Source organism: Microcaecilia unicolor, chromosome 2 (assembly GCF_901765095.1).
Source record: "Microcaecilia unicolor chromosome 2, aMicUni1.1, whole genome shotgun sequence".
In the NCBI taxonomy this organism is placed as follows: domain Eukaryota; kingdom Metazoa; phylum Chordata; class Amphibia; order Gymnophiona; family Siphonopidae; genus Microcaecilia; species Microcaecilia unicolor.
The window spans coordinates 249,534,400-249,546,746 of record NC_044032.1 but is presented as its reverse complement, the minus strand read 5'-3'; positions in this window follow the sequence as shown (position 1 = coordinate 249,546,746).

Genomic DNA, 12,347 nt, shown 5'->3' with positions numbered 1-12,347 from the left:
CAGTATGTATGTCACTGCTCACTACAGGTGAAGATCTGCTACTTACAAGGTATGCAAGAGGGACACTTGGGAGTTTTCGGCTGGTGGGGCTTGGGGATCCCTGCCAGCCACATCATAGGTATGCTGTTCCTGGGTGGGCCTGAACCCAAAGTGGGTGGGCCTGGGCCCACCCAAGCCCACCCTTGGCTATGCCACTGCCCTGCCCTCTCCTCCATCCATCCATATCCAGCAAATTTCCTCTCTCCCCTTTCCCCTCCATCCATCCATGTCCAGCAATTCTCCTCTCTCCCCTGCCCTCCGCTCCATGTCCAGTGATTTCTATTCTCTCCCCTGCCCTCCCCTCCATCCATCCATGTCCAACAACTCTCCATTCTCCCCTGCTCTCTCCTCCATCCATCTCCAGCAAATTTCCTCTCTCCCCTGTCCCCTCCATCATTCCCTGTTGTCCAGCAATTCTCCTCTCTCCCCTGCCCATCCTGTGTCTTTCCATCCCCTTCCCCCTTCTATCCAGCATCTCCCCCCCTCTCTCTCCCCTTCGCAGCATCTCCCATCTCTCTCTCTCTCATTCATTTCCATCGTGTTCTCTTCCCCCTTCCATTCAGCATCTCCCCCCTCTCCCCTTTGCAGGATCTTCCATCTCTCTCATTCCTTTCCATCTAACGTCTCCCCTTCATCCCTCCATCGAACATCTCTGCCTCACCCCTCCATCGATGTCCTCCCTCACTCCCCTTCCTTGCCTTACCTGTCCTCTCACTCACTCTCTCTACCCCCCCAGCAAGGTTTGGGACATAGGCACCATTGCACCAAACTACTAGCTACTCCTCCCGGCTGCTGCTATGGCAGCCAGGAGGAACCGCAAACTTACATGCTCTTCCCTTTCCTTCCCTGCCTCTCGCTCACTCACACACTCCCTCCCCCTCCTTGGCAAAGCATAATGCAAACGTGCGCAGGGCCATGCTCCTGCTGCGTGTACTGCTGCCAGCTTCCCTCCTTTCTCCGGAAACAGGAAGGAACTCATATTATGAGGTGAGTGAGGGAGAAGGAGGGAGGCCGGCAGCAGCGCGCACAGCAACCTAGTCCTCAGAACACACCTAGTCAGTCAGACGTTCAGGATACTCACAATGAATATGCACGAGGTAAATTTGCATGCATTACCTCCATTACAGGCAAATCTATCTCATGCATATTCATTGTGGGTATCCTGAAAACCTGACTGGCTAGATGTGTCCTGAGGACTGGATTGAGAACCCCTGCTCTATACAGAACATACATGGACTTATATCGCTGGGGATAAGGGTTGTGGGGCATTCCTTTGTGATATAGGTCCAGGCCAGGAGGCAAAAACTGACAGACTCTGCATCAGGCTTTATACTCCTGAGCAGTTCCCTCCAAGAATATTCTCTACCCCCAAAATGACCATGGGCAACGAAGATCCTCTTTCCTTTCTAGACTCTCCCTTTGTGCTGCTAGAAGAATCCCAACATTTATTCTGCCCAGCAACTCATTATGCCACTGGAGAAACTCTTCCATTGCTTTCTAATTGGGTCTTAAAGAGTTACTGCATGCATTGCTGCTGCAGAGATTCCCTAAGGTCTCTACATCTTTATTTTAATGACTGAAGCTTTTACCATCCTAACAATCCCAGCTGTTGTCTAGTTGTGTTTGGTTGGCATACCTTTGAAGAGGAATTGTCTTTTCTTGGGGTCTTTTCTGCCAGCCAGCAGTTATCATTTCCAAGGCTTGTAAAGCAGGGCCTGGGTATCACCCAGGTCTCAGGGCAAAAGGAAAGGAGATTCACTTCTAGGACAGGAGAGTGGTAAAGCCTATATTCCAGCCCAGAAGCAATTTGAGCTCTGATCAGGGAAGAGAGCTGTAGTGTCTCTGGAGGGGTACCCCGTTGTGCCTGCAGATGGAAGGGACCAGGAACTGGATGGCACCCAAGAGTGGACTGCAGAGTAGGGAGACGCTTTGAGGAGAAAGTCTGAATCAAGTGGAGCTAGGAAAAGGGAGGAAAGGAGGCTTTTCCAAGGAAATATTCCTGTTGTCAGATTCAAGAAGAGCCCAGGGGTAAGGGGCTGGAACCCATTTGAATGGTGATACACGTGTGGAGGTAAACCAGTGGAGGGTAGAGAAAATGGTGTCCTCCCCTAAAGAAGAGAGTAAGAGACATTGATGTAACTACAGGAGGGTCTGGTTGGGCACAGGCCTGCCCAGTAGGGGCACTACGCTCCTTTCTTTCTCTCTCCTCCATTCAGGGCTAGCTCAAGGAATAGTGGTGCCTTGAGCCAACTTGGTTTGGTAGTGTCCCCCCCCCCCTCACCTCAATTCCATTGCCCTGCACCTCCCTCTGCACTCCATGGGTTTGGCATCTCCTCAGATACAATTGCCTGTGGGTGGGACATGGCAGAGACAAGATCCAGGGGCTGGCCGAAGGCAGACTATCATGTTGCTGCTGCCACCGGCGACTGATGTAAACTTTACAGGATCGCAGGGGAGTTCACAAAAATGAATCACTGGGGGCATCTCTGAGGTACACCAGATAAGGGGAAGGTAAAGACTATATATATCAATCAGGGGTGGGGGTCATAGAAGAGCCCATCCAAATTAACTCTGGGCCCACTCAAAATACTAGGTCTGGCTATGTCATTGGTGAGGGAGAAAGAAAGAAAGAAAGAAAGAAAGAGAGATCTACAAGTGGAAAATGAAGAATGATGAATGGAAATATTCAATGAACTCTGTGAATAGTTTTCTTTCAAGTATGTTGCCAAAAGATACTGTGCCCAGTCTGAAGTTCACTAATGTTTCAGTAAAATTAGCATTCGGTATACAATCCCTGAGTGTTGTAAATTTATTTGTGGCCATCTGCCCCTCACAGAGGTTTAGGAAGAGGGAAGAACTTAAGGCCCAAAAAGAGAGGTGGAGCAAACCACGAGCCCCCCACTCCCCATTCCCCACCCATGCCCTCAGGAGCCATAAAAATCAAATATGAATTTTGTAGCCCCATTAATCCGTTTCTGCAAAAGGGGGATCCACCAGGGATTCAGCTACTGTTATATAAATCTATTTTCACTTTGAGTGTGCTTACTTTTTTTTTTTTTAATTCTTTATTTATTTTTTCAAAATTTACAAGATCTCACTTACAAATGGTAATACAGCCATAAATTTACAAACTATATTGTTTATCAATAAAATAAAAGTTATATAGACTCAAAAGGCAAGTTAAACAAACACAGTAGTACGACAATTGCTTTCTTAGACCACCATTCTTAATGGGAGAGGGGAAAGAAAAAAAGAGGAGATTAAATGATAGAATCAAATAAAAAAAGAAAAAATGGTCTGGCTCTATATCCCCAACTATCAATTCTTACACTTAATAACTCAACACATCCTACCTGGACATCTTTTTATTTTCAATAAACAATTTAAGCTGATCTGATTCAAAAAAGATATATTTGTTACCCAAGTATTTTATACAACATTTGCATGGGTAGGCTAACAAAAATGTAGCCCCCATTGCTTTAACTTCTTCTCTGTAGGCTAGAAAAACTTTCCTACGTTCCTGTGTTATTCTAGTCACATCCTGGAAGATCCAAATTTTTTGACCACAAAATAATTTATGTGAGTTCTTAAAGTACAATCTTAATAAGGTATTTGAGTCTTGTTCAAAAACAAATGTTCTAGGAGCGTCCTAAGAGTGGATACCTCTGTCATAGAATCTTCCAGGAAAGCTGAAATATCTTGAAGGTTCGAAACCTGGTTGAGTGTGCTTACTTTTAATATCAGACAGAATATGTAAGCACAGACTAGGGAAATGAAGGTTCAAGAGGGGCGGGTGAGAAAGTTGGAGCAGTCTACTATGAAGTTACATCTCAGCTTGTGGGTTTTAAACTTTTTCCAGAGTCCCTGTTGTCTCTCTTGATGTGCTTTTCAATAAATATTTCAGTGAGAAGACCTTGAAGAGTCCACCTTTTGAGTAAAGCTGTTTTCATTTCCTCATTTAGGCCTGGTTCTGGTGGGAGAGGGGGTAGTGAACTGTTTGCTGAGTCTGGATCTTATGGGCTTCCTAGAACAAACAGAGGGTGGAGAGGACCAATGGGACATGTTCTGCATTTACATTTCTGTTACAGCATGCTTTTTACATGGGTTTCAATGTTTGGATCTTCCCTGACTTAATGTGTACAGTTACCCAGGACAGAAGGAAAAGATTTTGAAGTGTGGGCCAAGAGGTTTTGTCCCTTGGGGGTCAATTGCTTTTGCATTTTCCTTGTAAATGTGTGGTTATAATTTCTATTTTTTAAAAATGTACTCTGTGAGAGCTGAGCAGCTTTGTTTTCTTTCCAATGCTGAACAGTTAGAACTTCCAGGAGGCCCTCAGGGTTAGCATTTTTGTTTGTTTGTTTTTTTTCATACTGGGGGGGGAGGGGAGGGGAGGGGAGGGGAAATAATTGTGTTGATCTAGACCTGGTGGTTTTCTTTGGTTCCTCCTTCATGTCTTGTGTTGGACTTTGAAGTACATCTATTTGTTCTTGTTTCTTTGTGTTTGCTTTGACCTTGAGTCTGTTGACTTTGCTAATGTACTTTGCTTTTTCAGGCTAGGCTTGTGTAAATTGTCTACATTCCATATATAAAAAAGAAAAAAAAAGACTGTTGGAACTTTACATAGGCACTGCAAATTGTTTGCCTGTGGGCTGTGAAAAGAATATACACAAAACTGTGCAACAAAAATAAAAAGAGAAACAAAAAAAAAAACAGAAGTGCCCCCTAACACAAGCACAACAAAAATAAAATCCACGCTACTTCAAAGTGGAAGAAGCAGAAGAAGCTAAGACTAGGGGTCTATGGTACTCCTTCAAAGTTTATGAGCGCACAACTTAAAAAAAAAAGGGTATGTTTACTAAGGCGCATTAGCATTTAACGTGCGTTAAAAACGCTAACGCGCCTTTGTAAACACAGGCGTTAAAGTCTTATTCTAAATTAGTGAATAATTTCTTCAAAGTGTTATTAATGAGAGCTTATCAGTTACTCTGTGGGATTTTTTGTTGTTAGATATGAAGAATTTTCATTTCAGAGTGTAGTAGTATTTTTCCTCTCTTATTTTTAAGTCTATGTTCAAGCCATCAGAGACCCACAAAACTGGAGTGCAATCTGACAAAAGCTATTTGCTGATAAGCATGATTCTAGGTTACTTATTCTTTATGGATATTCTGGAAATAATATAGAATGTGATTTTCAACCTTCATTAATGTGCAGCTCCATAAAGCTTCCTTTCTAAAGTCTGAAGGGTGTTGCAACCATTAAAGAATGTGTTGGGATTTCAGAATGTCTATGGTCTATCTGCAGCACAATGATGTATATGTATGTAGATATAGGACAAGGCTTTTCCCCCAAATATGTTAAAAAAAATCACCTCTGAAGATGGGTATTAGTAGCCCCAGACACAATCAATGCAGATTGTCTCCTGCTCTCAGCTGCTCTGCCCTTCAGCTCTGGTGGGATCACATTTCATAGACCTTCCCCCCCTCCTCTCTCTTCCTGCTGTGTGTTTTTCAATTCAGCCCCTTCTCTTTTGTTTCTGTGGCTGTCAGGGCTGTAACCAATCTCTTGTTTCTCCATATGCTCCATTCTCTCTGTTCAGCTCCCAGATAAATGAGAGGACAGGGCTACAGTATGTGCATGTGAGCCCTGAAGTCCTCCAATTTTGTGTCTCATGCCTAATGCACATGACTTGGTATCTCTGAAGTCATAATGTCACAGAAATTTTCAAGCCAGCCTTACTGACTGCTCAAGATGCACAGAATTTGGTCTTCCACAGACCATCTGCACTTCCAAGGTTATTTACATGGGATGCAAGCTCTTGGTCCCACATGACAGGCCTCCTCAGGACAGGTATACTAAAACACTACCACAACTTGAAGTCTTCATGCAGACCCTATCTGGGTTCCTCCAAACCACGTGCTGCTTTACAAATGCTGAAACAGCAAATTGTCCTTGCAAATCTGCCTAGACCCCTTATGGTCTGTTCTCTCTGTGCCTCCTTCACAGGTTAGGTTAGGCCAAGCCAACCTGGGAGAAACGAAACGTTTCTCCTTCTTCAAGGCGTCTCAACAACACCTTGAGCAGTGGTGTGCTGGTAAATTTTTAACAACAGGCTCTCTACCAGGGTATGGCGAGCCCTGCAATTGGAGGAGGGGGGGGGGGGCAGGCTATACCCGTGGAGAGAGCCTGGGGGGGGGGGGGGGGGCAATGCATTACTCTTTCCAGGAAAAAAAAAGATTTTAAATGCTCCCAGGTTCCAATCTAATTCATGTTTAATGTGAGATAAAATGCCTTAAATAAACAAATAGATAGAAACTCTGAATATTGAGCACCTGATTCTCATAACATGATGTCTGTTTTAGTGGCCCTTTATCAGGAGAAAAACATCTACATGAATATAACAGTGCTAGGGCATTCCTATAACCAGCCCCTCCAAATGACACACTGATTATAATTTATAACAAATTACTACTCTATCTATGAAAAGTTATTCTGTTATTATACTTCCTCTGTGTACATCCATATGCACAAGCCGGCATGTTTGAAAATATAAGTGAGATTAAATAAAAATTCAACAATTTTTTTTACAGTATGTATGTTATCCCACCCACCTACCAGGCTATTCCAGACCTCCTCCCCGCTCTCCCCCGAGCCACAGCATGCCCTCCTGCTCCTGGCACATACCTGAAGCTGCCACCTTGGTGGTCTAGTGGATTCTTTGGGGCAGGAAAGATCCACAGTCTTCCTGCCCGCTGCTGGCGCTGACCACCTCCCCGGTCCCCCAAGCCGCAGGGTACCCTCCCGGCACATGCCTGAAGCCACCCTGGTGGTCTAGTGGATTCTTTGGGGCAGGAAAGATCCCCAGTGTTTCCTGCCCGCTGCTGGCGCTGACCCTCTTGCTGCCGCATCTTCTTTAAAATGGCTGCTGAAACTTACAACAGCAGCCTTGCGAGACTTCAGCGGAAGTCTCGTGAGGCCACTGCTGGAAGTAACGTGGAGGGGCATAATCGAACGGCGCCGGCCAAATAGATGGCCGGCCATCTATTTGGCTGGTGCCGCAAAGAGCAGTCCTGAACCATATGATCGAAAAAGATGGCAGGCCATCTTTCGTTTCAATAATACGGTTGGAGCCAGCCAAATGTCAGAGATGGCCTGGCTTGAGATGGCCGGCATCGGTTTTCGCCGATAATGGAAACCGAGGCCGGCGATCTCAAACCCGGCCAAATCCAAGGCATTTGGTCATGGGAGGGGCCAGCATTTGTAGTGCACTGGTCCCCCTGACATGCCAGGACACCAACCGGGCACCCTAGGGGGCACTGCATTGGACTTCAAAAATTGCTCCCAGATGCATACCTCCCTTACCTTGGGTGCTGAGCCCCCCAAATCCCCACAATTGTATACCATTACCATAGCCCTTAGGGGTGAAGGGGGGCACCTACATGTGGGTACAGTGGGTTTGGGGGGGTTGGAGGGCTTAACATTTACCACCACAAGTGTTACAGGTAGGGTGGGATGGGCCTGGGTCCACCTGCCTGAAGTGCACTGCACCCGCTAAATACTGCTCCAGGGACCTGCATACTGCTGTCAGGGAGCTGGGTATGACATTTGAGGCTGGCATAGAGGCTGGCAAAAAAATATTAAAAAAAAAATTGGGGGGTGGGTGGTGGGTGACCACTAGGGGAGTAAGGGGAGGTCATCCCCGATTCCCTTCGGGGGTCATTTGGTCAGTTGGGGCACCTTTTTGAAGCTTGGTCCTGAAAAAAAAGGCACCAAGTGAAGCCGGTGATATGCTCGTCAAGGCTGGCTTTCTTTTTTCCATTATCGGACGAAGCCGACCATCTCAAAGCATGCCCCCTTGAAGTTTGGCCGGTTCCGCGACGGAAAGCAGTTGGCGCCGGCCAAAATCGGCTTTCCATTATACCGATTTCACCAGCTTCAGGAGATGGCCGGCCATCTCCCGATTTGTGTCAGAAGATGGCCGGCGATCTCTTTCGAAATTAAGCTGGATAGTAACATAGTAGATGACGGCAGAGAAAGACCTGTACGGTCCATCCAATCTGCCCAACAAGATAAACTCATATGTGCTACTTTATGTGTATACCTGACTTTGATGTTTATCTGCCATTTTCAGGGCACAGACCGTAGAAGTCTGCCCAGCACTAGCCCCGCCTCCCAACTACTAGCCCTGCCTCCCCCCACCGGCTCTGCCACCCAATCTTCGCTAAGCTTCTGAGGATCCATTCCTTCTGAACAGGATTCCTTTATGTATATCCCACGCATTTTTGAATTCCGTTACCGTTTTCATCTCCACCACCTCCCGCGGGAGGGCATTCCAAGTATCCACCACTCTCTCCATGAAAAAATACTTCCTGACATTTTTCTTGAGTCTGCCCCCCTTCCATCTCATTTCATGTCCTCTAGTTCTACTGCCTTCCCATCTCCAGAAAAGGTTCGTTTGCGGATTAATACCTTTCAAATATTTGAACGTCTGTATCATATCACCCCTGTTTCTCCTTTCCTCCAGGGTATACATGTTCAGGTCAGCAAGTCTCTCCTTATACGTCTTGTAACGCAAATCCCATACCTTTTTTGTAGCTTTTCTTTGTACCGCTTCAATTCTTTTTACATCCTTAGCAAGATACGGCCTCCAAAACTGAACACAATACTCCAGGTGGGGCCTCACTAACGACTTATACAGGGGCATCAGCACCTCCTTTCTTCTGCTGGTCACAGTCTCAGCAGCCATTTTTAAAGAGCGATGTGGCAGCAGGAAGAGGGTCAGTGCTGGTAGCAGGAAGGAAAGTTTGTGGATCTTTCCTGCCCCGAATAATCCACCAGACCTGGGTGGTGGTTTCAGGTATGTGCCGGGACCCTGCAGCTCAGGGGAGCCGGGAGGAGAGGCAAACAGGGAGCAGGAGGGAACCCTGTCTGATTTTAACAACCGGCTCACAAAATGTTAAAATATTTAACAACTGGCTCTTGGGAGCCAGTGCGAGCCAGCTCCAGCACACCACTGACCATGAGCCTCCACAGCAGTGCTATTCCAACCCAATCCTTGAGGCACACCTAACCAATCAGGTTTGCAGGATATCCACAATGAATATGCACGAAACAGATTTACATAACAAGGAGACCGCATGCAAATCTGTCTCACACATATTCATTATGAATATCCTGAAAACCTGACTGGTTGGGTGAGCCCCGAGGACTGGGTTAAGAAGTATTGCTCTATAGGCACTAATGCATCCTTAACCAAACACTGGCAAATCCCTCCTGAATTACATCAGTCTTTTTTATAGTTCCCTCCAAAAGCCAAAAGCACATATTCTCTTAATCTTCACTCTCTTAATCAGACACCAAGGTCCATCCTTCATTGCATGGATTTATTACTCTGCACAGATTACAAGCAGCCAAGAACTTCAGAAATTTCCTTATTCTAATGACATATGAAGGTTTTGAGGCCCTGCTATGCTATGGGGCTCATTTTCGAAACAGAAAAATGTCCAGACAGCGGCAGATGAACTTTTTTGCCAAAATGTCCAAATTGCTATTTTTGAAACATATTTTTAAGACAGTTTTCTACACAGTTCATATGCAATTCATCAAAATCTCAAGGGGGCGTGTTGGGGGAGGGGGGGGGATTTGGGCATTCCCAAAACTTGGATATATTTCTGTCGTAATAGAACAAAGCAAAAACTTCCAGGGCTAAAAGACAGTTTGGTTTGTTTCAACCATGTTTCCTTCATGACTAAGTCACAAAAAGATGTCCTAAATGACCACTGGAGGGATTAAGGCATGACCCCCCCTTACTCCTCCAATCATCACTGACCCCCTCCCACCCCCCCCCCAAAGATGTGAAAGAAACAGTCCATACCAGACTCTGTGACAGCTTCAGATGTTATGGTCAGTCCCATTAGAGCAAGGAGGTCCATGGAGTAGTCTAGTGGTTGATGCAGTGGACTGTAGAGAAGGGGTCCCAGGAATATATCCCACTCTAACTGGTACACTTGTGGTGGAACATGTGCGCCTTCTAAAACTCACCAAAAATTGACTGTACCTACATATAGGTGACACCTACAGATATAAGGGATATTGTAATGGTGTACAGTTGGGTACACTAGGTTTTTGGTGGGTTTTGGAGGGCTCATCATACAATATAAGGGGGTAACAGTGAAATGTGTACCTGGGACTTATTATGTGATGTCCAGCGCAGTGCCCCTAGGGTGCCCCACTGTTCTGCTGAGATATTTGTGTGGCCAGTCTACTAAGAATGCAGGCCCCCCATACATCCCAATGGCTTGTTTTTGTGTTTTTCCCTTTTTTTTTTTTTTTTAATGGTCCTAAAAGATGACACACTGAGTACAAAAACATCTAGAAAATGGTCATTTTTGAAACCAAAAGATAGATGTTTTTCTAGTTTGAAAATCGTTATGTTCGCCACTCGATTTCTGGATGTTTTCAGCAAAATGTCCTAAATTGGACTTAGATGTCACATAGAAAATGCTCCTCCACATATATTAAGAAAAAGTCGTATTGGACTGGTGAAAACTAGTGATTGAATCATACATCTTTCTTAATTGTTCTATGTCTAGTGTCATCTAAATACAGGTCTTTTTTAATTTTCATTTAATAAAACATTTTATTACTCATACCCACGATGTCTTGGAAGTGTCGTGTTGATCTTGCTACTTTTTTGCTGTTCATCTAAATATGGGCCATGTAGTCTTCTACCAGTTGCTATATTACACTGCTCCCTAGTGGTGGAGAAGTACAGTACTATTTCTTGGAAAATGGGCCTCCTTTGAAATCTGTGGACAGTGACATTTAGGGATATAAGGGTCCTTTTACTAAGCTGCGCTGAAAAATGGGCTGCGCTAGTGTAGGCGTGTGTTTTGGGTGCGCGCAGATCCATTTTTCAGCGCGCCTACAAAAAAGGCCTTTTTAAAATTTTTGCCGAAAACGGATGTGAAGCAAAAGAAAAATTGGCGCACGACCATTTTGAGTCTGAGACCTTACCGCCAGCCATTGACTTAGCGGTAAGGTCTCACGCGGTAACCATGCAGTAAACATCTACGTGCGTAGAATGACGATTACTGGCCGGTTTCCGCCGCGTGCAGAAAAATAACAATTATTTTCCGGCGCACATAGTGGACATGCATAAAAAATGAAACCACCTGGGCCTCAAAGTAGCAGGGCGGTAACTCCAAATTGATGAACGTTGGGTGCACATAGGTGCCTATGCGACTTAGTAAAAGGGCCCCTTAGTTATCAACATGGGCTACTGTTAAAACATGTTTTCTTAGCACTTTCAGCACAGGTCCCATTTTATGGAATGAGACCTCTTTACTAATAACTGGTGTTCAGTAAAATAACATGTCTAAATGGTAGCCCACATTGATAACTTCCCCCCCTCTCCCATGCTTAGATATATCACACTTGATTTTACTTCATTGTTCTTTCCAAACCAATGGAATGTTTGGGAATAGCACCATTCAAACTCTATAGCCCCTCTTCTCTCCTTGTCAGAAAGGCACACACACACACATTTGGAAAACACCCTCCAAATCATGCATATGAATGGTTTGCCCTCACTTGTATAATTTGTTTTCTTTTAGGACTAAAAGGTGTGTGCCATTTAATTATGACCACACCCTCCTGTTTTTAAAAATCTCCATCCCCTAAGTTTGCTGCTCAGCATTCTGTGCTCTATTTATGCCATACATATGTCAGTGTGATGGCTACAGGGGTTTTTGATAACAATCATAATGATAGTGCAGCAGCAGGCTCCTGTTTACTTAGATTTATAACAGAATAAGCAAGGAGGAGTTTTCAAATTCGTTATAACACTTGCCTTTAGGGAAAGAAATAAAAAGTGAAACAGACTGAACCAGAAAATAAAATTTATATATATATATATATATATATATATATATATATATACTAGCAAAGCAGCTGTAATTTTTTTCTGGATACTCCCATGTCGGATCTAGGAGTTGACAGACACACACTCAGACACGCGCACGAACATACATACAGATAGCGAGGGTGGATGCCTGAAAAGGACAAACCTGGAACAAGTCTGTGCATTTCCTCTGCATTCCAGCCTTATAATGGAAAAAATGTAGCCAAGCAGCGTGCTTCCCCATACTAACTGTGTCTCTGGCGTGTCGAGGCAGGAGATTCTCAATTCTCCAGCCTGCTTTTGATATAAAGATCTTAGTCAATGACAATAAGGAGATCAGCATGGAGATACAGAATCTGTCATCTCTAGGTCACTAGTTGCATAGGACTGAGGGGATTGTAGAGACTGG